We start from the raw sequence: 25,256 nt of genomic DNA on the forward strand, positions 1-25,256 counted from the left end.
CAAAGACACATCATAACTAAAATGCCAAATGTTGAATACAAAGAAAAAATCTGAAAAGCAGCAAGAGAAAAGCAGTCAGTTACTACAAGGGAGTTCCATAACTATCAGCTGATTACTCAGGAGAAACTTTGTGGTTTAGAAGGGATTGGCAAGAAATATTCAAAGTCATGAAAAGCAAAGACCTACAACCCAGATTACCCAGCAAAGCTGTTATTTAGGTTCAAAAAACAAATAAAAGCTTCTTAGACAAGAAAATGCTAAGAGTTTATCACCACCAAACCAGTATTACATGAAATATTAAGGGATCTTCTTTAAGAAGAAAATAAAAAATATAAACAATAAATGGCAGCAAATACACAACTATCAATAATTGAATCAAAAAAATAAATGAACAAGCAGAATAGAAGCAGAATCATAGACACAGAGAACATTCTGTTGGTTGTCAGATTGGGGGGTGGGGAGAAGGGTGTAAAGGTAAAGGAATTAAGAAGTACAAATTGGTTGTTACAGAATAGCTGTGGGGATATAAAGTACAGTATAGGGAATATAGTCAATAATAGTATAGTAAATATACATGGTGTCAGATGGATGCAAGATTTATTGGGATGATCGCTTATCAAGTTATGTAATGTCTAATCACTGTGGTGTACACCCAAAACCAATATATAATGTACGTCAACTATAATTGAAAATAAAAAAATGATTTAAAAAACACCCACCAATGAATAAAATACATGGAAAAACAAATCGATGTTTCCCTCTCTAAAATCAATAATAGACTTAAAAAGAATATTTAGCAAAGATGTCAATTCCCTGTTTAGGTTTTCCAAAGAGCTGTGCTTTAGTAATTATCTTTCATAAATTAGTTTGACAAGAACCAAAAGTAATTGAACATGTGAAACTAAAAGCATGAAAAAAACAGGAATTATTTAAGATAAGGAAATGCAATATGCCATTTGAAACAATACAGAAACAATCCAAGGGAAATTTATTATCCAATACATTGACTGTAAGGAATTTTAATATATTCCTTTTTGTGGTAGTTAATTCTATTTTTTTACATATATTTTATTGATTATGACATTACAGTTGTCCTATTCCCCCCTTCATTCCCCTCCACCCTGCACACCACCTCCCCCCACATTCTCCCCTTTAGTTTATGTCCACCTGTCTCAAGTTCTTTAGATTCTATATTTCCCATACTATTCTTGCCCTGCCCCCTGTCTATTTTCTACCTACCATCTATGCTACTTATTCTCTGCACCTTCTACCATCTCCTCCTCCCACTCCCCTGTTGCTAACCCTCCATGTGATCTCCATTTCTATGGTTCCATTCCTGATCTAGCTGTCCTCTTAGATTGCTTTTGTTTTAGGTGTGGTTGTTACTAACTGTGAGTTTGCTGTACTTTCACTGTTCATCTTTTTTACCTTTTTCTTAGATAAGTCCCTTTAACATTTCATATAATAAGGGCTTGGTGACGATGAACTCCTTGAATTTGACCTTATCTGAGAAGCACTTTATCTGCCCTTCCATTCTAAATGAAAGCTTTGCTGGATAGATCAATCTTGGATGTAGGTCTTTGGATTTCATGACTTGGAATACTTCTTTCCAGCCCCTTCTTGCCTGTAAGGTCTCTTTTGAGAAATCAGCTGACAGTCTGGTGGCAACTCCTTTGTAGGTGACTGTCCCCTTATCTCTTGCTGCTTCTAGGATTCTCTGCTTCATTTGAATCTTGGCTAATATAATTATGATGTGCCTTGTTGTGTGCCTTCTTGGGTCCAACTTCTTTGGTACTCTCTGAGCTTCCTGGATTTCCTGGAAGTCTATTGCCTTTGCCAGATTGGGGAAGTTCTCTTTTATTATTTGTTCAAATAAGTTTTCCACTTGTGGCTGTTCCTCTTCCTCTTCTGGTACCCCTATAATTCAGATGTTGGAATGTTTAAAGATGTCCTGGAGGTTCCTAAGCCTCTCCTCATTTTTTTGAATTCTCATTTCTTTATTCTTTTCTGTTTGGTCATTTTTTTCTTCCTTCTGGTCCACTCCCTTGATTTGAGTCCCAGTTTTCTTTCCATCGCTATTCGTTTCTTTTGCATGTCCCTTCATTTCACTTAGTTTAGCCTTCAGTTGTTCCTCTAATTTGTGACTAAAATCAACCAGTTCTGTGAGCATCCTGATCACCAGTGTTTTGAACTGTGCACCTGAAAGGTTAGCTATCTCTTGGTTGCTTAGAATTACTGGCTCTGGGGTTTTGATCTGTTCTTGAGCCATTATGTTTTAGTCTGTTAGCACCTGTTACATATGAGGAGCAGAGCCTTAGGTGTTCACCAGGGTGGGACAACCCAGTCGCTGGGTTGTGACGCTGCATGTGCGCGTGGGGTCAGAGAGGGGCAATGGCGTTTGTTCCACTCTCTCTCAGATTTTGGTCCCCTCTGCTGCTTCCCACAAACAAACCTGTCCCCCTGGTGCTGGCTCCTGGGTGTGTGGGCCTGTGCACCCTCCAGGACCCTGTGGGTCTCTCCAACAAACTGTGAGCCTGGGAGCTTCTCCCAGCACCTTGACCCTGGAATTTTTTCCAATTGGTGCTTTTAGGCTTTAATTCCCATCACCCTCATTGGGTCTGCCTGTTGCCACCCCACACCTGGGATCTGCCAACCTCCACCTGCACTCCTGGGTCGATCCGGCAGATTTTTCCTGCCTGACCCCGCTCCACAAGCTGCTGACTCTGCCCCTCATACCGAATGGTTTGTTGTTGTTGGACTTCCATAATGTTCAATTTTCTGTGTTTTGGCTGTGTTTTGGTTACTAAAACTTTGTTGTCTTTAAACTTGTTTGTGTGAGGAGGCATAGTGTTTCCATCTACGCCTCCATCTTGGCCATAAGTCTTAATGCTATTTTTTAAAGATTTTATTTATTTTTAGAGAGAGGGCAAGGGAGGGAGAAAGAGAGGAAGAAACATCAATCAGTTGCCCGTTGCACACCTCCCACTGGGGACCTGGCCTGCAACCTGTCAGGATGGGCCGGGTAGGACAAAATGGCGGCTGAAGTACAACCCGGAAAAGACAGTGGCGTCAAACCAGAGCCGAAAGGGCGGGCTTCGCCAAAGTGGATATCCGCATAGCAACCTGAGCCACCAATGATATATTGCCGCTTTGTTAAATGGGGACCAATCCCCAGCTTCCACAAAGAGAGCCAACCAAATAAAACCCCCCCCGCCACATTCCCTCCCTGCTGGGGTGTAACTTCCTTGTCCCCACTCTGCGGGTGGGAGAACTTTCTACAGGTATGCAAACCCCAATAAAGCTCTATACTGCCTAACTTTGTGGCTGATTGGCATTTTCTTCCTTGGCGGAGCCTAAGAAAACCTTTCATTTGGTGCTGAAACCCAGGAGGAGTTGTTGTCTGCTGAAGACCGCTCCTCTCCCTACTCCCCAAGGAGGCCTCTCAGCCATCCCACCAGTCAGACAAAGAACCAGGGTAAGTGCCATTGCCCTTAAGTTTCTGGTCCCCGAACACTGATTCTGGGCCCCTGTCTGCTGCTCGAGACTGCTCTCCACCAAATCGTAGCGCTGCATCGGGGTGACCCCTCCGGGAGAGACTGCTCTCCCTCCACTGAGAGGCTCTAGGCACCAGAGGAGATGTCCCTGGACCCAGACCCCCATTTTTACCCAACCAGATCAGCAAAGTGGGTTGAGGGACGCTGATTCCCATCTGCTGCTCCTTGTGGGACCAGGAATGGGGCGGGCAGGAGTCCAAACCAGACCCAAAGTCACCTCTAGGGTGCCTCCTGAAAAAATTTGCCAACAATTGATCCTGGCCTCAAGTGAAAACAGCTGATTTTTTTATCCACTACGGCCTGGCTGTTATATCAGCTCAATAATTGTGAAACCTGGCCTCCCGAAGGCACTTTCGATTTTGTTACCCTTACTGACCTAGATTAATTTTTGCAGACGGACTGGCAAATGGTCTGAGGTCCCCTACAGTCAGGGCTTTTGGGCCTTGCGCTCCAGCCCAGATCTGTGCACTCAATGTTCCACAGCTCAAGTTCTAGCCTGAGGAAATTCTGAACCCATATGGCCTCCTAAGCCTACTGCCCCAGAACCTCCCTCCTCCTCTGATTCCCCTGAAGATACTGCTTCCCCTCCTCCCCCTACTTATCAGTTCCCGCTGATGGCCACTCCAGCCCTGGTTCTCCCTGTGAAGACCTTTCTTCCCTGGTTAGGTCACATACTCACTCCCACCTGAATCTAGAGCCCCTAGACTCCTGCATTTGCCCCCTCCAGGAAGTGGTGGGAGCAGAAGGTGTCGTTCGGGTCCATGTCCCTTTTTCGCTAACCCCTCTTCAATTGAAAAACACCTAGGCTCGTTCTCCACTAACCCTACCAATTTTATCAGGGAATTCCAGTACCTAGTCCAGGCTTATGACCTCACATGGCATGACCTGCATATCATTTTAACATCCACCATGACCCCGGACGAGCTCGACTGCATCCAGACTGCAGCTAGGGCTTATGCAGACCAAACCCACACCACCAATTCCCTCATGCCAGTAGGGGCTGAAACCGTGCCAGAGGCGGAACCAGACTAGGACTACCAGGTAGGACAGGTGGGTAGGAAGCGCCACAACCAAATGGTCGAGTGCCTGATTGCACGTATGCACCAATCTGCCCAGAAAGGAAGTCAATTATGATAAGCTCAGAGAGGTCACCCAAGGCCCTGGAGAAAATCTGGCACTGTTTCTCAACAGACTAATGGAGGCAATGGTGCTCCAGGCTTGCCTTGACCCGGCTTCTAAAGCTGGGGCCACTGTCTTAGCTACTCACTTTATCTCCCAGTCGGCCCCAGGTAAAAAAGGCTGAGGATGGCCTCCAAACTCCCATCTGAGATCTGGTAAATACGGCATTTAAGGTTCTCCATAACCGGGAAGCAGAGGCTGAGCCTGCCCACCAGGCTTGCCTACAGCAAAAGGTAGCCCTGCAAATTCAAGCCATGCTAGTGGCCCTTCAGCTGGCGGTAAATACTGGCCCGGGGGTGAAGCCTAAGTCTGGGCCAAAGAATACCCCACCGGAGTCCTGTTTCAAGTGTGGCAAAGAAGGGCACTGGGCCCGCCAGTGTCCGCAACCTTGGCCACCAATGAAGCTTGCCCTGATTGCTGACATCTTGGCCACTGGAGGGATGCCCGTCCCCTTAGAGGCTTGTCCCCAGCGCCTCCACGCGGGGACCAGCCGATCAAGGTGTGGACTCTTCCCTGGCCATGCCAGAACTTCTCGGACTCCTCGATGACTGAAGCGGCCCAAACTTAAAGACCCCCATCACCCTTGCTGAGCCCAGGGTAACGCTGCAGGTAGCGGGTAAGTCCATCTCTTTCCTAGTGGACATAGGGGCTACCTACTCTGTTTTACCATCTTTTTCAGGACCTCTTACTCCTTCCCAGATCTCTGTCATGGGGGTTGACAAACCAGTCTCACCCATGGCGAACCCCCCTGCTTAGCTGCAGTTTGGATGGCTTTCCCTTTTCCCATTCATTCTTTGTCATACCCTCCTGCCCTGTTCCACTTTTAGAACCGGTGTTCTCCAACTATTAGAGGACACTCTTCAGATCACACAAATCCAGACCCCTTCCTCCCTTATCTTCCTGCTGTTAGAAAACCTACTTGCCCCTCCTTGAGGAACCAGAAATGGTCCACCTCTAGCTCCTCCCCTCTACACCTCCCTGACAGCAGGAAGTAGCCAGAGGGAACTGGGTGCCCCTTATCCTATCAAAGAGGTCGGAATGTCAGGATGGGCGGGGTAGGACAAAATGGCAGCTGAACTACAACTCAGAAAAGACGGCTGATGTCAAACCAAGGAGCCAAAAGGGCGGGCTTTGCCAAAGCGGATATCCGCATAGCAACCTGAGCCCAACGAGAACCACTAATGATCTATTGTCACTTTGTTTAAAGGGGACCAATCCCCAGCTCCCTCCAAGAGAGCCAACCAAATAAAACCCCACCACATTCCCTGCTTGGGCGCAACTTTCCTGGTCCCGCTCTGGGGATGGGAGAACCTCTTCCGGTGCGCAAACCCCAATAAAGCTCTATACTGCCTAACTTTGTGGCTGATTGGCATTTTCTTCCTTGGCAGAGCTTAAGAAAACCTTTCACAACCCAGGCATATGCCCTGACCGGAATTGAACTGGTGACCTTTTGGTTTGCAGGAAGATGCCCAACCCACTGAGCCACACCAGTCAGTGTTGTGGTGGTTAATTTTATGTGTCAACTTGACTGGGCCGCTTGGTCCCCAGTGTTTGGTCAAATACTATTTTGGGTGTTTCTGTGAGAGTGTTTTTGAATGAGATTAAGATTTAAATAGTTATACCAAGTAAAGCAGGTTGTTCTCCCTAAAATGGACCTCAACCAATTAGTTCAAGGCCTAAATAGAGCAAAAAGGCTGACACTCCCTCCCTTCCCCCATCCTCCACCCCACCTGTCTTCTAATAAGAAAATCCCTCCCAGCTGGCTGCCTTCAAGCTGGGACACGTGTTTTTTCCTGCTTTCTGACTCTTGATTCTCTAAGCCTGCAGGTCTTTGGACTGGATCTGCTCCCGCTTGCCTACTCACCCTGCATATCTTGGGACTTAACAGCTTCCACAATCATGTGAGCTAATTCTTTATACTATATGTATTTCCTATTGGTTAAGTTTCCCTGGAGAACCCTAATACCCTTTTTTTCCTATGCATAGTCTTAAAACATGGACATTTTATGTAAGTAACTCGTACAGTCTAATTCTAAGTATACTTTAGTGCACATTGGTTTTTGGAAACCTGTGTAAGAGAATAGTTTTATGATATTTATGTTTTGTTTTTTTTTAAAGATTTTATTTATTTATCTTTAGAGGGGAAGGGAAGGAGAGAGGGAGAGAAACATCAATGTATGGTTGCCTTTTGTGCGTCCCCTGCTGGGAACTGGCCTGCAGGGAACCTGCCTGCAACCCTGGCATGTGCCCTGACTGGGAATCGAACCGCGATTGTCTGGTTCGCAGGCCCGCGCTCAATCCACTGAGCTACACCAGCCAGGGATATTTATGTTTTTAAAGCACAGGGAATGCAAGGCTTTCTCTAAGTGGGTCGGCACACTTGTGAACAGCTTGTCACAGCTTCACTAACTTCTGAGTACTTTTTTGACTAGTCTCTAATCCTCAGGCCTGAGTGTGGTGGGTCGGCACCCAGGGCTTCCTCTGCCTCAGGTGATTTGACCCTGCAAGTTTTTCAGTGCAGTCCACTAGGGGGCTTGTTTTCTCGGAAGCTGAATTGTACTGCTGGCTTGGCTTATAGGTTCATCTAGTGCTTCTGTTGTACAAAGTCACTTGTTTAGGAACCTGTGTCTTTGTTTTACTATTTGTTTGGACCGTTCATTAGTTTGGAATTTATTTTCCGTTCTTGGGAAGACAGGAAAAAGAGATTTCTTGCTCTGTTTCCCTCCAGTTATCTACTAACATGATACTATTTTCTCTGTATTTGGACCTATTCTTAATAGTCCCTAGCCTTTGTTCTGTGCCATAGTTATCTGATAATTTAATGTGTAATCATTCAGGTAGAAGAAACCTCACGTTCCTTGGTTTTTCTCAAATTAACCTAAGCTTCCTTAGGCTTGTCTAAAGGAACTTCCAATATGGGTGGAAACAAGATTCCCTAAGCCCTTCATTGGCTCCTAAGAGAACCCCTGGCCTTAGTAGATGTCAAAGACAGGGCGCAGTTCATTGAGTTTTCTGTTCCTGCTGTTGCTCCATACAGAGCATGCTTTTGCTGGGCTATGGCCCTCCTCCATCTAGCAGGCCCCGTTGTCCTGCAGAGTCACCTAGGTGCCTTCAGTACCATCTTCCCACCACCAACAGGCTGGCACAGGACAGAGACTTGCTTTGCTGTCAAGGCCCCTTGCACTTACCTTGACAGCCCTGGACATGGCCACATAAGAGAGACATGTCTACACCTCTTAAGAAAACCGCTGAAACCAATCCCCTTCCAGTCCCTAGGTCCCCTCCTTTTTTTCTAGTCAGGCTACTCCTTTTTTCATTCCAAGCACCAGTCTCTTCCACACCACTGTTCCATCCTCAGCATCAGGTTTATTCCTTTTCCAAGAAAGAGCTGGAAGAATTTTTTCCTGACAGCCACTGAAACACGGAGGAGTTATTGTGCAACCTGCCCCTTACTCTCCTACATACACACCAGTGGAGAAGAACTCAAATTCTAAAACATAAAGGCTTGATTGGAAAAGGGGCAATACCTCTCTCTTATGATGAGAAAATATGTTTCTATCATGATAACAGTACAGTCAGGAAGTAGAACCAAGGTGGGTTTTCTTTTAAATATGCTATGACACATTGCAGGTTCCTACTGCAGAGCCGCTGTTGGAGAAGTGAATTGCAGGGTCCATGCACCGCCACACACTCCACCCACCACACTGCTACCCGAGCCGCTGCTGCTTGGCCTTTTTTATATATATATATATATATATATATATATATATATATATATATATATAAACATATATATACATATATATATTTTAGATTTTATTTATTTATCTTTCGAGGAGAAGAGAAGGAGAGAGGGAGTGTAACATCAATGTATGGTTGCCTTCTGTGTGTCCCCTGCTGGGAACTGGCCTGCAGGGAACCAGCCTGCAACCCAGTCATGTGCCCTGACTGGGAATCGAACCGAGATTGTCTGGTTTGCAGGCCTGAACTCAATCCACTGAGCTACGCCAGCCAGGGCCTGCTCGGCCTTTTCAGCCTGGCTGCCGATGGTCCCACCGTCTGCTTTAAATAGCAGTCTCCGGACAGAGATGGGTGGACCAGCCACTGGGTTGAATCCAAACACAAGTCGGATTTTGGAAAATTCGTCCTCAGTGATAGAAAGACCTGCAGTGGCCTGGAGAAAGATAAAGGGCTGCAGACAAGCCAGGATGCCTGCTTTTATGCCCTGTCCACCAGGTTTGAGCCTTTCAGCAACAAGGACCAGACACTGGTGGTGCGGCTTACCGTGAAACCCGAGCGGAACACTGAATGTGGGGGCAGCTATGTGAAGCTATTTCCAAAGGGTTTGGACCAGACAGACATGCATGGTGACTCTGAATACAACATTATGTTTGGCTCTGATGTCTGTGGCCCTGGCACCAAGAAGGTTCATGTCCTCTTTAAGAGCAAGAACATGTTGATCAACAAGAACATCCGCTGCAAGGATGATGAATTCACACACCTGTACACACTGACTGCAACCTGATAAGACCTATTGTGAAAATTGACAATAGCCAGGTGGAGTCAGCTCCCTGGAAGATGTTTGGGCCTTCCTGCCACCCAAGAAGATAAAGGATCCTGATGGTTCAAAGCTGGAATGCTGGGATGAGTGAGCCAAGATGGATGATCCCACAGACTCCAAACCTGAGGACTGGACAGCCTGAGCACATCCCTGACCCCAATGCTAAGAAGCCTGAGGGTTGGGATGAAGAGATGGACGGGGAGGGGGAACCACCAGTGATTCAGAACCCAGACTTACAAAGGCAAGTGGAAGTCCCGGCAGACGGACAACCCGGATTACAAAGGCACCTGGATCTACCCAGAGATCGACAACTCCAAGTACTCTCCTGATACCAGTGTCTGCCTGTGAAAACTTTGCCATGCTGGGCCTAGACCTCTGGCAGGTCAAGTCCGGCACCATCTTTGACAACTTCCTCATCACCAGCGATGAAGCATATGCCAAGCAGTTTGTCAATGAGACATGGGGTGTCACAAAGGCAGCAGAAAAGCAAATGAAGGACAAGCAGGATGGGGCACAGAGGCTAAAGGAGGGGGACGAGGACAAGAAGCACAAGGAAGAGGAGGAGTCAGACAAGGATGATAATGAGGGGGACAAAGGCGAGGTGAGGAGGAAGAGGACCGTGAGGAGGAGGAGCAGAAAGAAGATGCTGCTGCTGGCCAGGCCAAGGATGAGCTATAGAGGCCACACTACTGCGTCCAGGCCTGGCCTGAGGCCTGAGCCTGCCCACCACAGAGGCGGTTGCACCAAATAAAGTCTCTGAGATTGGAGAACTTTCCTTTTTTTTTCCAGGCAGGTTCCAATTTGGGGTGGATTTTGGTATTGTTCCCCCCACCTTGTTTCCTCCCCCTCATTGGTGTTTTGTCTCTGATTCTCCTTCAGCCCCTCACCTTACTTAACATCTTTGCCTTCCTCTGTCCCCTTCTTTCCCCTGATCCTGTAATTCCTCCTCCAACCGGGGTGGGGGGGGTAAGGGGGGTGTGGAAGAGAAGCCCCGGACCTAAAATTCCATCTGTTCTCCTTCCTGGAGCCCAGGTAGGGGCAGGAGACGAGAATAGGGTCCCCAGCCCCCCAGCACTGAGGAAGCATGGGGATCCTAAGGCTTGAGCCCTGACACCCTCACCCCCTTCTTTCCTCCTCTGCCTCCGGGACTGGACCACTTCTGGGTGGAGCAGTGGATTCCAGCTCAGCTCACACCGAGAATGTAAGAACTACAAAATTTCTATTAAATTAAGTTTTGTGTCTTCTAACAAATAAAAATAAACAAATATACCAGGACACATTTGAGATTTATGAAAAGGCATGCAGATTAATGAATCAGCACCTGTGTTAAGAAACAAACAGCTTAAGAAATAAAGTGTTACTAATAGTTTGTATTATTGTATTTTCATTATTTTCCCCCAAAACACTGACTTCCCTAAATTTTGTTTTTCACTTCCATGTATTTTGTTACAATTTTATTATTTATGTATAGTTCCTTAAGCAATGTATGAAGGGTTTTTTTTGTATGTTTTAAATTTGTATGTCAATCGAATCTTTATGTATTCTTCGTCATCCTGCCTCATCTGTGGGCATACAGACAGCTGTAAATTCATTTATTTATTTATTTATTTATTTATTTATTTATTTATTTATTTAATCAATGTATGGTTGCCTCTAGTGCGTCCCCTGCTGGTAACTGGCCTGCAGGGAACTGGCCTGCAACCCTGGCATGTGCCCTGACTGGGAATTGAACTTTGATCTTCTGGTTCACAGACCTGCGCTCAATCCACTGAGCTATACCAGCCAGGGCTTGATAGCTGTAAATTTATTCATTGCCACTGCTATAGAAGATTTCCTTGAATGAATATACCACATGCTATTTATTTATTCTCCAGTGGATAGAGCCCTGAGGTTGTTACCAAATGCTATTATATGCAATGTAGCTGTGAACATTCTTTTTTATATACTTTTAACATTATTTTATTGATTGATTTTAGAGGGAGAGGAGAAAGGAGAGGGACACAGAGAGAGAGACATCAATTTGTTGTCCCACTTACTGATGCATTCATTGGTTGATTCTTGTATGTGCCCTGACCAAGGACCAAACCCCGCGACCTTGGCATGTCAGGATAAACTTTAACCAACTGAGCTAGTTGGCCAGGGTCCACCATTCTTTTTCATGGTGCCTTGTGCACACAAGTAACATATTTCTCACAGAAAATTTACCTAGGAGTAGAATTGCTTGGCCCTAGAGCTTGTACATCTTCTACTTCAATGTAAGCTGCCAAACTGCTCTCCAAATTGGAGTAATAAACATGCCCTATAGCAAAGCTTCCCCTTTGCCTCACGTCTTTACCAGTGCTAACAGTCTCAGAATTTTAAACTTTTGCCAACCTAATTGTACCTCACCGTGGTTTTTACATCTCTGATCAGCAATGAAGGGGAGCACTTTTTATATGTTAGTTGGCCATTCAGGTTTCCTTTTCCATAAAGGGATCTTGTGCTTTTTCATACCCTCTGTCATCGTCATTGTCCTCTTGTCATCATCATCATCATCATTATTTTACAATATTGGGTTGTCTTTTTTGTATTGACTTATAGTTCTTTATGTCTTTAAGAAACTAATCCCTTGTCATCCATTTGTACTTGCAAGTATATTTTCAGTCTTCAGCCTGTCTTTTTACTTTGTTTATGGTATTTTGGGATGTACAGATGTTTTTAAACTTTAGCATAGTTCAAGATCAATTGTTTTTTTAATGTGTGCTTTAATTTTGTTTTTTAGAAAACCCACACGGTTTACTATCTGAAGTCATAGGATATTCTCCCCAGTCTCAGTACTCCTTTGTTTAAAATCTTTGCTATTGATGTTTAGGACTTTCATATTCCTTTTAATTATTTTGTTTATGGTGTAAAATAGGAGCAAATTTTACTCTTTTCCATATAGATAACTAATTGTCCAGGCAATATTTAGTAAATAATTCAACAAATCCCCACTGACCTGCAATGTATCAACTTTTCAGATATGTACTGGTCTATAGAGAGAGAATTTTTGGTGTAGCTTCCCAGCCATACTATACCTAGAGTTTGTTTTACATTTCCTCATTCATCCTTGACCTTTTGGGCATGTCTGAACTCATCTGAGAGTTCTCTGCATAGCTTATTGGTTGCTTTGAACACCTCCTCTTCTTATTCAATGGGATCACTGACACTGTAGGAATATTATTTTTAGAGCTTTCTTAGTCCTTTGTATTTCTTTTAAGAATCCCTGGCTTTACTATCACAGGATTTAAAAACAAATTTATGGTATCACTCCCAAAGTTGAGAGTATGCTCAACAGTCTTCTTTTTGCTATTACAGAATCTCCCCAGGATAAATTCAGCTGGTGTCGTGACCTAAGTTTGCTCCCTGGTCAGAATTAAATTGGCTTACCAGTCAACTCTTAATATTTTTGCTGCATTCAGAGCGACATAGTCATGAGCAAGGTAAGTTATTCTCTGGACAAATGGTATTAAAAACTTTGCAACATCCCAGCATGGAGTATTTCTTGATTAATTTTAAAGTAATGAATTTCCTTTGACAGTATCTAAAAATCTACAATCCTCTTCATCCTCCTTTTTTAAAAACACTAGTTCTCTTGGTTTGCATAAATAGAAGTTTGAATATGTTACCCTAGGTCGTTAACTAGTTATGAATAAGGAAGGAAGCAAAGGGCATCAGACACTGATGTGCATAATGAACCAGGGAGCACGAGCCTGTTTGCTTCGCCAGGGAGTTACAGCTTCCCACACTGCAGGGAATCACAGCATTGCCCCTCCCTTTCCTCTCTGGTACTAGATTGTTGGGGGAAACGGGGAGGTAAACACATGCATAACAGAAGCCAAAATGGCCCTTACTGACGTGGCTCAGTTGGTTGGGCGTCATCCCACGAAGCAAAATTTGCCAGTTTGATTCCGGTCAGGGAGCATGCCTGGGTCATGGTACTCAGTCCCCAGTAAGGGCATGTGCAAGACACCCGATCGATGTTTCTCTCACACATCACTATTTCTCTACCTGTGTCCCTCTTTTCTCTTCTCTAAAAATAAATAGGTAAAATCTTTGTTTTAATTTAAAAAAGTAGTCAAGATGGCACAGGAGAAGGTGCTCGACCATAGAAGCCTGCCAGTCCAGCCTGGGAAAGGGATGCGACTGGCTAGTGGGTGGACCCATCAGAAGCCCACAAAAGCTTGGAAAGTTGATTGGTTATTTTGAAAAAGCTCCTTGGTCCTTCCCAAGGTAACATGATCTCAGGGAACAAAGAAGACGTCTCTTGCCCTGGCTGGTGTGGCTCAGTGGATTGAGTGCTGGCCTGAGAATTGGGGGGTCTCTGGTTCAATTCCCGGTTGAGGCGCATGCCTGGTGCCCAGTGGGGGGTGTGTGGGAGGCAACTACATATGGATGTTTCTCTCCCTTCCCCTCTCTCTAAAAATAAATAAAATGTTAAAAAAAAAAAAAAGCGCTCTTTCTTGGTGACCTGGACTTGCCCCTTGCACTCCCACGCGTTCTGACTCTGTAACCTTGGGGCCCTTGCACAGCTGCTGCACAGACTCCCAGCACAGGCTGCAGGCAGGGGCCTTGGTACAGAGGCTCAGCACTAAAGCTACCTGGATGGGCACTGAGACCACTTAGCAGCCACCTGCTGGCTCCAAATGATGTGAAAAAGAAACTCTGGACACTGGCCTTTGTTTTTGTCTTGCTAAAGACACAGTTGGACTTTTTTCCACAGAGGGACAGATGGAGAAGGGACAGAGAGGCAGCCTTCTACCCAGAATAAATCTTGCCACACCACAATCTCCCATGCGTGGGTCTGTGAAATGCTTTTGTCAGGATTCCATGAAAGAGCCCTACTTCCACTGGGCAACAAAGACACGGCAGGACATGGAGCCTCAGCACAGCTTGAGATGAAGTCTTAGCACATCCATTGGGTTGCTGGGCAGGGTCACCAGAAGCCTGAGGCCCTGAACATTCCTAAGGACTAGACTCATTCCTAAGGAAGAGACAGCTAGGCATAGCAAATTTGGCACAGTTACAAACCTTTAGTTATCTTTTTTCTTTTCTTTAAAAAATACCTTATTTTAAAAAGGCAAGAAAAAATACTTTATTTATTTTTAGAGAGAGGAAAAGGGAGGGAGAAAGAGAAGGAGAGAAACATTGATCGGTTGCCTTCCACACACCCCTAGCTGGGGACCACAGCCCAGGCATGTGCCCTGACTGAGGGGAAATCAAACTGGTGACTTTCAGTTTGCAGGATGATGCCCAGCCCACCGAGCCACACCAGTCAGGCTGTAAACCTTCACTTTCCAGAGGGAAGAAGCGATGCTGTGACCAGTCTGCTCTTTGGATTTGATTCCTGGGTCAGCATTACATTCCCTGCTCTCCTATTTCCCAGGTAGGAAGCAGGATATGACAGTATAGCCAAAGAACTCAACAGGAATCTTAGGTGATGTAAGAAAACCTTCCTTCTCGACCTTTATCTTTACATGTTTATGTTCAGAGGATAGGTTTGGAGCCAGACTGCCTGCATTCCAATCTTGGCCTTACCACTTAAACAGGAGACCTTTAGCATGTTACCCAACTTCTGACGCTCAGTTTCTTCAACTATAAAATGAAACTAATGAAAGTGGTAGCTAATTCATAGGAACTGTGGTGATGATTAAATGTTAATATATGTATATGTTGTTTAGCACAAGAAATGTCCAAACCTCTAAGAATTTTTGTGAGTTTATTTGAGTCAAACTGAAGACAATGGCTGAGAAGCAAAATCTCAATGGATTGAGAAAACGCCCCAGAAAATGGCAGTTTTACCACTTGTTTTATACATCAGAATCAAAGGGGAAGAGGTAAGAGGGTTACATGAAATCCTTTGAGGATAGATTAGGGAGACGGAAAAAACCAAAGTGGGAAAATCTCTGGCCCTGGATAAAAAGGAAAACAAATAGACACTTACCTCTTTTACATTTGTGGGTACAGGATAGTTAACAACAATAACATGGTAATAACACTGAGGGGATTTGTTGTATCTGCTCTGAGGGTGCCAGGGTAAAAAGAAAGAAAACAAATAACTTTGATATTCCAAACGTATGTTATCAAGTATGTTATGTTAGGTGCAAAAAGACCACAGACAGGCTCAGTTAAAGAGAGGATTGACCTTTATTAGGGGAAAATACTGCCTTAGGACATGATAACTGCCATGAACTGGCTTTAGTTAGAAAGTTTTAATTTCTAACTATAACCATGGAATGTAGTTACTTTCCATCTCTGAGGTTGTTTAATTTCTAACATATAACCTCCCTATGTGGTAACTTTTCATCTCTAAGTTCATAAGGCCATCTTGCAGGCGCCCTGAGCATGTCAGATTTAGTGTGCACCCCCTTTTTCATCCACAGTGTATGTGAACACAAGTATGTAGGTTCTGTTCATAGAGCTCAGTAGCAATGAGTACACAGGGCACCAGATGTTGGCTTCTAAACTCTGTTAGTTATTAAAAAGAACTGAGGTTTCTTGAAGTGGTTGATTCCAGGACTGGGGCAAATATAAGGTGAGCCTGGAACATCTTTTTGTACCAAGGTCACAGAAGCCTACATGAAAGACCTCAAATTGACCAAATCTCTGGTGACGTGAACATCAAAATAAATGATGAAAGCAAAGGGATTTAATCTATTGAGTTAAGAACAGGACTGCAATGGGGGGGGGGAGACAAAGGGGGGGAACATTTTTAAAGGAGAAAGCCATATAGAAGAAATGATGGAATTTAGAAAATCATTTGGCAACCATTTGAGTAATAATTATGGATGCTAAAACTAGTGGGAGAAAGTTTGGGGAATAACAAAATACCTATTAAGTATTAAGGGTAAACTAATAACTTGGCAGTGGAAAAACCTGGCAGACGCCACCTTAAGCCATGTCAAAAATAGTATCACTAAAAATGGGACAAACCAATATACGCCTCCTGAAGCACGGACAAGAGCTCAGCCTCCCTTCCGTGGTATTTTTGCCAAAGAATGCATTTGCTGTGGCGATGATTTCACGGGTGTGCACGCATGTGCAAATCTGTCAAATTGTATCTGTTAGATATGTATCCGTTAGGTGACAAGAAGAAAAAAAATAAGTGTAAACACATGTAAAAGAGCTTAGAATGATACCTGACACTTAATAAGGAGTGTATGTGTGTTGTTGTTACTGTAAGGACGTACACAAAACCTAGGTGACATGAGGGTGAAGACCATGAAGGTCAAGTGACATTTCCTTAGGTTTCCCAAGGCTTGGGAACCCCAGGACTCATGATAGTTTACTTCAGTGTCTAATGTGGCCTGGATTTTTTTTTTTTTAGCCTGGAAAAAATATAAAAGCATATGATCTTTAAGTGGAAAGTAAAAAACAGCTTTTTACTTGAAAAGAAGGGAGAGATCTTGTGGGCAGATCTTAAGCAGACCATCTGGTTCACTCAGGAGAAATCCTAAGAGCACATTTTTATCAGCCATGCATGGTTTAAGATAGACCTCCCTCAGCTAAAAATAGCGAGTCATATTTGTTCTGCTATTTATGAGTGAGTTGGAAATGCCACTAGACTGCAGTGCACAAGACCCCAGTTATCTTTTCTAAGAATCAGAATGCATTGTTGTTTACATTTCTCGGGTCTGAATGTTCGACTGTGTGCAAGACAAATTCATCACGTGAGCAACAGGCAAGGTTGGCACAGTAGTGGTACTACCTCCAAAACTAAATTTTAGTTCTTTATAAATAAGATTCTTATTTTAAAATGATTCTTAGCCAGAGACAATATTACCCCCAGGGTATATTTTGCAAAGTATGGAGACATATTTGGATGTCACTACTGGGACTGGGGGGAGGGGAGGACATGTTACTTGCATCCAGTGATAGAAGCCAGGGATGCTGCTAAATATGCTAGAATGCACGGGCAGACACCCACAAAAGAATGATCTGGTCCAAAATGTCAACGGAGTCAATGTTAAGAAATTCTGCACTAAGTGAAAACATCATCTAAAATTTTAAGCAGTTCGAGTGCTGCTGGGGATGGACTAGTGCTTCTAGTCCTGTCTTGATACAGAATTTTCATCAGCTAGCCCAGTGCCTATACATAATATACACTCAGTTGGCATTTGTTTGATCAAGAATTTGAGCTGCTCTCATTCTATGAGTAGTTGTGTGGTTTTACTTTTATTTATATATGCACTGAAACTGGACTGAAATTTACTTCAGGAATTTAAGATAAAGAAGATGATCAAAACTATGAACAATAAAATGGCAATCAATACTAATCTGTCAACAAGTGAATCTAAAAAACTAAGCAAACAAGAAGAACAGAGACAGAATCATAGGTATGAAGAGCATTTTGAGGGTTGCCACATGGAAGGAATAGGTGAAGAGGTGAAGGGATTAAGCAGTACAAATATGTAGTTACAGAATAGCCACGGGGATGTAAAGTACAACATGGGAAATGGAGTAGCCAAAAAACTTTATGCATGACCCATGGATGTGAACAAATGGTGTGGGAATAGCCTGAGGGAATGGGGAATGCTGGGTGGGGGGGAGCAAAGTGAGTAATATTGGAACAACTCTAATAGCATAATCAGTGAAATATAAATTAAAAAATTAATGCCCTATCTGGTGTGGCTCAGTGGATTGAGTGCTGGCCTGCAAACTGAAAGACTGACTTGTGCCCACTGAGGGCACAAGCCTGGTCTGGCCAGGTCCCCAGTTGAGGGCATGTAAGAGACAACTGATCAATATATTTCTCACACATCAATGTTTCCCTTCTTGTCTTTCTCCCTCCCTTCCTCTCTCTCTAAAGGTAAATAAATTTTAAACTCTCTAAAACATTAAATTAATGTTTAGTAAAAAAAAAATCTGTCACGCTGGAGAACTTGTACTGAAATATCACAGCCCAAATGCCACGCCTTCTTTGCTCCTCATCCCAGTTCTGCTTCTCGGGGGCAACTCATTTTGTTTTTGTTTACGAGGTGGTCATCTTTATAACTTGGAATAATATTCCACCTTTAAAATGCAGGGATTTAATCGCTTAAGCTCTTCTCCCTCATATCCATTTTTGGTAGTTCTAGTGTCTTTAGTTATTCTATTGGAAGTCTTCATAACTTTAAAAATCAGGTATACTGCTGTTTCTTGTTCATCCGCTTCATTACAGCACCTCTCGTCTCCCCGATGCACGATGAAACCGTGATCACACCCACCTTCCCATCTCCTTTCCTTGTTCAGCTTCGCTTTTGCTTTCTGCCTTCGAATTTTATGACGTCAAGGTTAGTGACAGCTACACTCTGTTCTGTAGCTGTAAATAAGTATTCGACGTTTTGTCTATAACTGATTCTGAACTTTGAACGGCATTAAGCAACACTGGCATTTTATCACTGTGTAAATATTAGTGCAGGGACCGCTGTCACTCTAGGACAACATTTCCTCTTTCATGGGTCCACCTGTTGACCCCTCTGAGAGAACGCTGCTTTCCTTAAATTCCGTTAGTTGTTTGGAATCAAGACATATTTCAGTTTGCTTCCTTTCTGGACTGTGGCTTTGTTGAGCTTTTTATTCTCACAAATTCCAGTTCCCTTTCTTTTTCCCTACTGAACAGAAGAAATGCATGCCTCCTTTATCCCTCTGCGACATGAAATGCATTTTGTTCTCATTGTTGAGCACAGTCTTTTGTGTTATGGGGAAAGCTTATTCCCACTTTGCCGAGTCCTGGCAGTCCTCTCTCCTGGGCTTTGGTTGGTTGCTGTGTTCTCGTACCCATGGCTTCATCTTTCTTGATTTCGCCCTTGTTTTGCTGACATACATCAATGTATTTCCACAAGGATTCCTTGTTTTCTAATTGAGTTCATGTCCTTGACTTTTTTTTTAATAAAAAATAAGTGATATACACCCATGTGAATTTCTTGTACTTATTTTCTAACTTCCTTCTTAGATCCCATGCAAGAAAAGCACCAATTTGCTTTTTAAGGCAGGTGTATTGTGAATTCTATAACTTAGAACAACCATTAGTTCTCCATATGGTGGACTAACAGTCCCAGTAAAATGGAGAAACATAGTATGTATTTTGCAGCATAAAATTTGCCAGCTTTTATAGAGATCAAGTGTTTGATGGACTTTGTCAAATTGTCTTTAACAGTATTTTCCAATAACATAGACTAACTCAATTTAAGTGTGTGGATGCACTCATTGTAGCTAAGCAAAGAAAAGATTTAAATTATAACCAAAATTTTTATTTTAAAATAATGGCCATGAAATATGCTGTTTTTTAGCTTAAAGAATTTACACACACACGCACACATACACACACACACACAGAATTTACACATATTAGGGAGGTGGGGATGGTTTGGGTAAGGGTAAGAGATAGGGGGAAAAGGCAGAAAACTGTACTTGAACAACAAGAAAATTTTTTAAATGGAAAAAATATTGCTTTAAAATATTATCTATCTGGGTCATGGAGCTTTGGGCATCCTAGGTGCTCTTTAAATGTTGCATCCTAGGTGAGTGCCTGACTTGCCATTCCCTAGACTGACCCTGCTTATTGTCTTTAAATTTATTCTTCACACAGTAGCTAGAATGGTCTGGTTAAAGGCAAATCAGCTCATGTCACTCCATCGTTAAGTGGCTTTCCTTTGCACTGAATACAAAGTCCAAATTCTTAGTCTTACACTTACCAGTTCCTACATAAGATAAGCCCTTGCCCTCCTCCCAAACCTCAGCTTGTGCTTTCTTCCCATGGCTTACTCAAGTCCAGCTCCACTGGCTGGAAAAAGCCAAATGCCCACTGCCTTCATAGAGAGTATTCTCTACCCAGGATAGTCTTTCCCCCAAGGTACTTCTCACTACTTTCCTCTTCAACTGATACTACCTTTTCAGGTGGTAGATGTCAGCTTCTCTTGCACTCACGGTGAAAATCCCAACTTGACTTCTTGAGTCTAAAACAATTTCCCCTGATAGTTTGTCCTTTACACGCCCATTCGCCTATCTCATTTACAATCACATGTTTGTTATGATGATGATTGGATTGATGTCTGTTCACTCGCATGACTGCAAACCCTAAGGGACAGAAATCATATGTGTTTCATTGTTCTGTCGTTTCTGTCATTGTTTTCTCTGTCTCTAGTGCCAAGTATATAGCTAGTGCTTAGTAAATATTTAGCACAGTGATTGAAGCATAATAAAGTCTTATTAAATATTTGCAAAATTACTACTAGAAAGGCGAATCCGATAGCGTATGAAAGCAATGAGGAAAGGAAATGAAATTCACAGGTGTGTTAGTGAACATCCAATGAGTTGCCATTGTTTGTTTGCTTTTAAAACCAATTTTTTTCTTAGTCTTTTTTCTTTAATCTCAGGCTTCAGTAAGTCCTTAGCCTTGTCATATTTATAGCTTCTGAAGGTGTCTCTCTTTAGTCTAGAACAGCCTGGTGAACTTTGTTATAATTGCCTGGAAGTGTCAAAGGTAAGTGGATCACGCGCCCTTTCAATTAAATGCCACATTGAGCTTTTCTCCATAAATAATGGCTGCTCATATGAAAAAGGCACTCGGCTTTCTCTATGACTATTTTATATTAAATTCAGAAGTGGAAGATGTTTAATGTGCTTTACTTCCTGTGAGTTTGGTCATGAAGGAGAACTGAGGCCAGGTAAGTATAGTGAGTTGTTTTTACTTTTGCTTCCAGTCTTCTAGCTCTTGGCTGCTTTAAATATGGTCTAGGCACATTGGCCTCAGAGCTGGGAACTTCTTAAATGCAGAACCTAAGACCCTTGCCCCCAGAATCTATATTTTAACAAGATTCCTAAGTCTGCCTTGGCTGGTGTAGCTCAGTGGATTGCGCACAGGCCTGCGAAACAAACAGCCATGGTTTGATTCCCGGTCAGGGCACATGCCCGGATTGCAGGCCAGTTCCCGGCAGGGGACGCATGAGAGGCAACCGTACATTGATATTTCTCTCCCTCTTTCCTTCCCTTCTCCTCTAAAGATAAATGAATAAAATCTTTGAAGAAAAAAAGGTTCCTAAGCCTTAAAATATTTAAGAACCCGTGTTCCTAGGAAGGGGTCTATATAAACAGGCACTCATTCCAGAATGGGAAGAGATTGTAGTCAAAGAGTTAACAACCCTCACTGGTATCGGACCCCACGGGGTACATGTGTAAGAACACAGATCCCATGAGATTCTAATTTTATAGGTCTACAGTGGGGCTGCAGAATGACTCCGATGCCGCCAACACATAAAATGGCATTTGGAAACTGCTGATTTTGTCCAGTTTCATAATTTAACACAGGAGGCGACTGAGTGAGGAAGATTTAGCAGCTTGCTCATAGTCACTAGTGACAAAGCTGCACTAGAAAAGGATTCTTTTGGAATGAAGTGGAGGGAGACTGTAAGTGTTACATTTTATATTTTCATTCTGGTATGTACTTTTAAAAAACATTTTATTATGAAAAATTTTACCCTCGAAAGTTGAGAGACTTCATAGTAAACATTTGTATCCTGACCACTTAGATTCCACCATTACCATTTTATGATACTTGGCTTTATCATATAGCTACCCATTTGGATTTATTCTTCCATCCATCCATCCATCCATCCACACATCCATTCACTCACCCACCCATGTATGTATGCATGCATGCATGCATCCATCCATCCATCCATCCATTTTTTTGGATGCATTTCAAAGTAAATTGTGTATTAGTACATTTCCCAAACATTGCATCATACATATGAGATCATCTGTTTGACTTCTCATTTTATACAGTGTCACACACGTTCCGTAGAAAAGGCTAGAAAATCATGAGGACAGCAGAAGTGAAAAAACCAGTAAAGATATGTGAAAGAAAGAAATGGAGAAACATTGCCACATTTGAAGATAATTAACTCCAGTTTTTGAAGTACAAAAAACCCTCCTACAAACCTAGTAAGTGTATGCAAATTACTAGAGACTTGTTCTTCTCCCCATAACATTTCCATCCTTCATTAATAGGATACAGATATTATGCCAAAATTCAGCCATTAATATACAACCTCATTTCCTATCTAAAAATATTGCAGTAAAGATATTTTTTACTTTAAATGGTAGAGGCAAAGTGCCAAGAATTAAAACGTAACTTTAAAGTCTTAAATTCACACTTCAAATGTCAAAACAAACAATTTCCAAAATCATGGAAACATGATGAAGTAACTACACAGGAAGAAAAAAATGGACATTTAAGTAATTTAATTTTTCTTGCAGTATGGAAAATGTAGGGAAAAATATGTATTTCTGCTTTAGCCTTCAGATATCATACTTCATAAAGTCATCATTCATTTAAAATAGACAACCTTTTATAAAAACCATTTAACTTAAATTTCATAGTTGCCTATAAAGTAATCCTTGCAAGATTAACCTATATAAGGAAATATGAGTTCTGTCAAAAGAGATGGTAAACTACAAATAAAAACAGCCTCACAGTATTCTATAGGAAAATTAATAAAGATAACTAAATTTTTCTGGGAAAAATGATTTTGGCATTATAAATTTAAATGTAAATTTTATTATGAATTCCATAGAGAATACATTTAAACCTTGCATTGCCACATAATCATCTACTTTGTGTAAAACAATAAAAGTGGTGTACGTTTTGAACATATATACATCAAAACCAAAAGATTAATTTCTACTTTTTCCTTTATTGGCAACGCTGGATAAAATTTTACATTTTGGTTTCCAAAAGGCATTTTTTTACAAAGTTTGAAGCTACACCTCTGTTCAGCTTGCCAACCTTTTTCTGTTTTACATTTATTTACTTATTTGAGTTGAATTTATTGGAGTTACACTGGTTAATCAAATTATAATGTACAGATTTCAAGTGTACAATTCTATAATACATCATCCGCATATTGCACTGTGTGTTCAGCCCCCAAAGTCAGGCCTCCATCTGTCACCATCAGTGACCCCCCCTCTACCCTCTTCTGCCCCATGCTCCCTTTCCCTGTGGTAGTCACCTTGCTGTTGTCTGTGTTTATGAGTTTTGGCGTGTGTGTGTGGGGGGTGCTGAATCCCTTCACTTATTCCACCCAGCCCCACAGCCCCTCCCCTCCGACAGCTGTCAGTCCGTTCTCTGTCTCTATGAGTCTGTTTCTACTTTGTTTTGTTAAATAGATTCCACATATAAGTGCAATTATATGCTACATATTTGCCTTACTTTGACTGGCTTATTTCATTTAGCATGCTACTCTCCAGGTCCATCCATGCTGTCACAAAAGATAAAATTGTTTTCTTTTTTTAGGGCCGCAGAGTAGTTTATTGTGTAAATGTACTACAGCTGTTTCATTCACTCATATACTGATGGGCACTTGTGCTGCTTTCAAATCTTGGCTGTTGTAAATAGTGCAGCAAGGAACATAGGGGTGGGTACAGGGTGGGCAAGGGGAGGTTTGCAGTCGTGAGTACGCAACACATAGACTTTACTCTTGTATTATTATTTATTAATTGTGTTACTTAGTTGTATTGCAACTGTAAACCTACTTTTGCCCACCCTTAAATATTCTTTTGAATTAGTGTTTTGGGTTTCTTTGGATATGTTACCAGAATTGGAATCACTGGGTCATAAGGCAGTTCCATTTTTAATTTTTTGAGGAAATTTCATACTGTTTTCCACAGCGGTGGCACCAGTCTGCATTCCCACCAACAGTGCATGAGGGTTCTCTTTTCTCCACAAGCTCACCAACACTTGTTGATTCACTGATGATGGCCATTCTGACGGGTGCAAGGTGATATCTCATTTATTTTGCATTTCTCTGATGATTAGTGGTGTTGAGCATCTTATCATATGCCTATAGGCCATCTGTATGTTCTCTCAGGAGAAGTGTCTATTAAGGTCTTTTGCCCCTTTTAAATTTTGGATTATTGGGTTTTTTGGCTGAGCCAGGCTTTTCTTTCTTATTCCTTGACTCTGTTCCTGCATACTCAGATTCTTTCTAATTCCTGCTTTACTGGATGTTCCTTAGGATTAACTCCCTGAGTTGCCAAATAAGCCTCTAAAATACTGAATTTAATGTGTAAACAGAAACTGAACCTACTTTTGCTTGTTCAGGTGTGTCCAACTTCTGGGAGAATTCACTTCTGTAGACAAACATCATGATCTTCAGCATCTCGCCTACAGCATCCAGAGCACCAATGAAATCTTCAAAGGCTGATAAATACTCATGAATTTGTTCTGGATAGTCTTAATTCCTTCTGCCATTATGATGAACTTTCCCTGGACCTTCCACTCCTGTCTCCTGGAATGCAGTCTGGTGGCAATGACTTCAGTCTAGGAGAGCCATTTTTAAAGAACAGTACTTCCTAAATAGGCATTAACCTCATAAGTCTGATTTTTTGCACTAGATGCAATATTTGGAGTTAACCTGCCACCGTTACCCCTGACAGCATTTCCCTCCTGTGATATAAACATCCTGTAGCGGCGGCCTTAGCTCTGGCCCCTTTCCAGGATACCGGGGTACCTCCGACATGAAACAAAGCTGTATCTGGAAAAACTGGGGATGAGGGTGGTGACTCTAATCCCTTCTTAATGATGAGAAACAAATGTGGATTGTGTTCCTGCTTTATTCTGGCAGTGGATCTTTAAAATCATTTTAAAAATGGTGAAAAAATTCTCCTTTTAATAGACTTCAATTTTCAGAACATTTTTAATTTTAAAATTGAGCATATGGTACAGAGAATTCCCACATACCCCTTTCCCTGAACAGTTTCCTCTGTTGGTAATGTCTTGCATTTGTATGGCATATTTGTTATAGTGCACGAGTCAATACTAATACACTATTATTAACTAAAGTCCATAGTTTACATTAATGTTCCCTCTTTCTGAGTACACTCGGTGGGGTTTGACAAATGCATAATATCCTGTATCCACCATTAAAGTATCACACATAGTTTCACTGCCCTAGAAACCCCGT

At 42.4% G+C, this 25,256-nt stretch overlaps 2 pseudogenes; one reads left to right on the forward strand and one right to left on the reverse strand.

The window, feature by feature from the left end:
- Positions 1-4,463: 4,463 nt before the first annotated feature.
- LOC119050426 (calreticulin-like) lies at positions 4,464-9,972 on the forward strand (annotated as a pseudogene).
- A 12,996-nt stretch (positions 9,973-22,968) lies between these two features.
- LOC119050325 (nuclear nucleic acid-binding protein C1D-like) lies at positions 22,969-24,527 on the reverse strand (annotated as a pseudogene).
- Positions 24,528-25,256: the final 729 nt, after the last annotated feature.

This window comes from Artibeus jamaicensis, unplaced genomic scaffold (assembly GCF_021234435.1).
Source record: "Artibeus jamaicensis isolate MK-2021 breed Jamaican fruit bat unplaced genomic scaffold, CSHL_Jam_final contig_465, whole genome shotgun sequence".
NCBI lineage: Eukaryota > Metazoa > Chordata > Mammalia > Chiroptera > Phyllostomidae > Artibeus > Artibeus jamaicensis.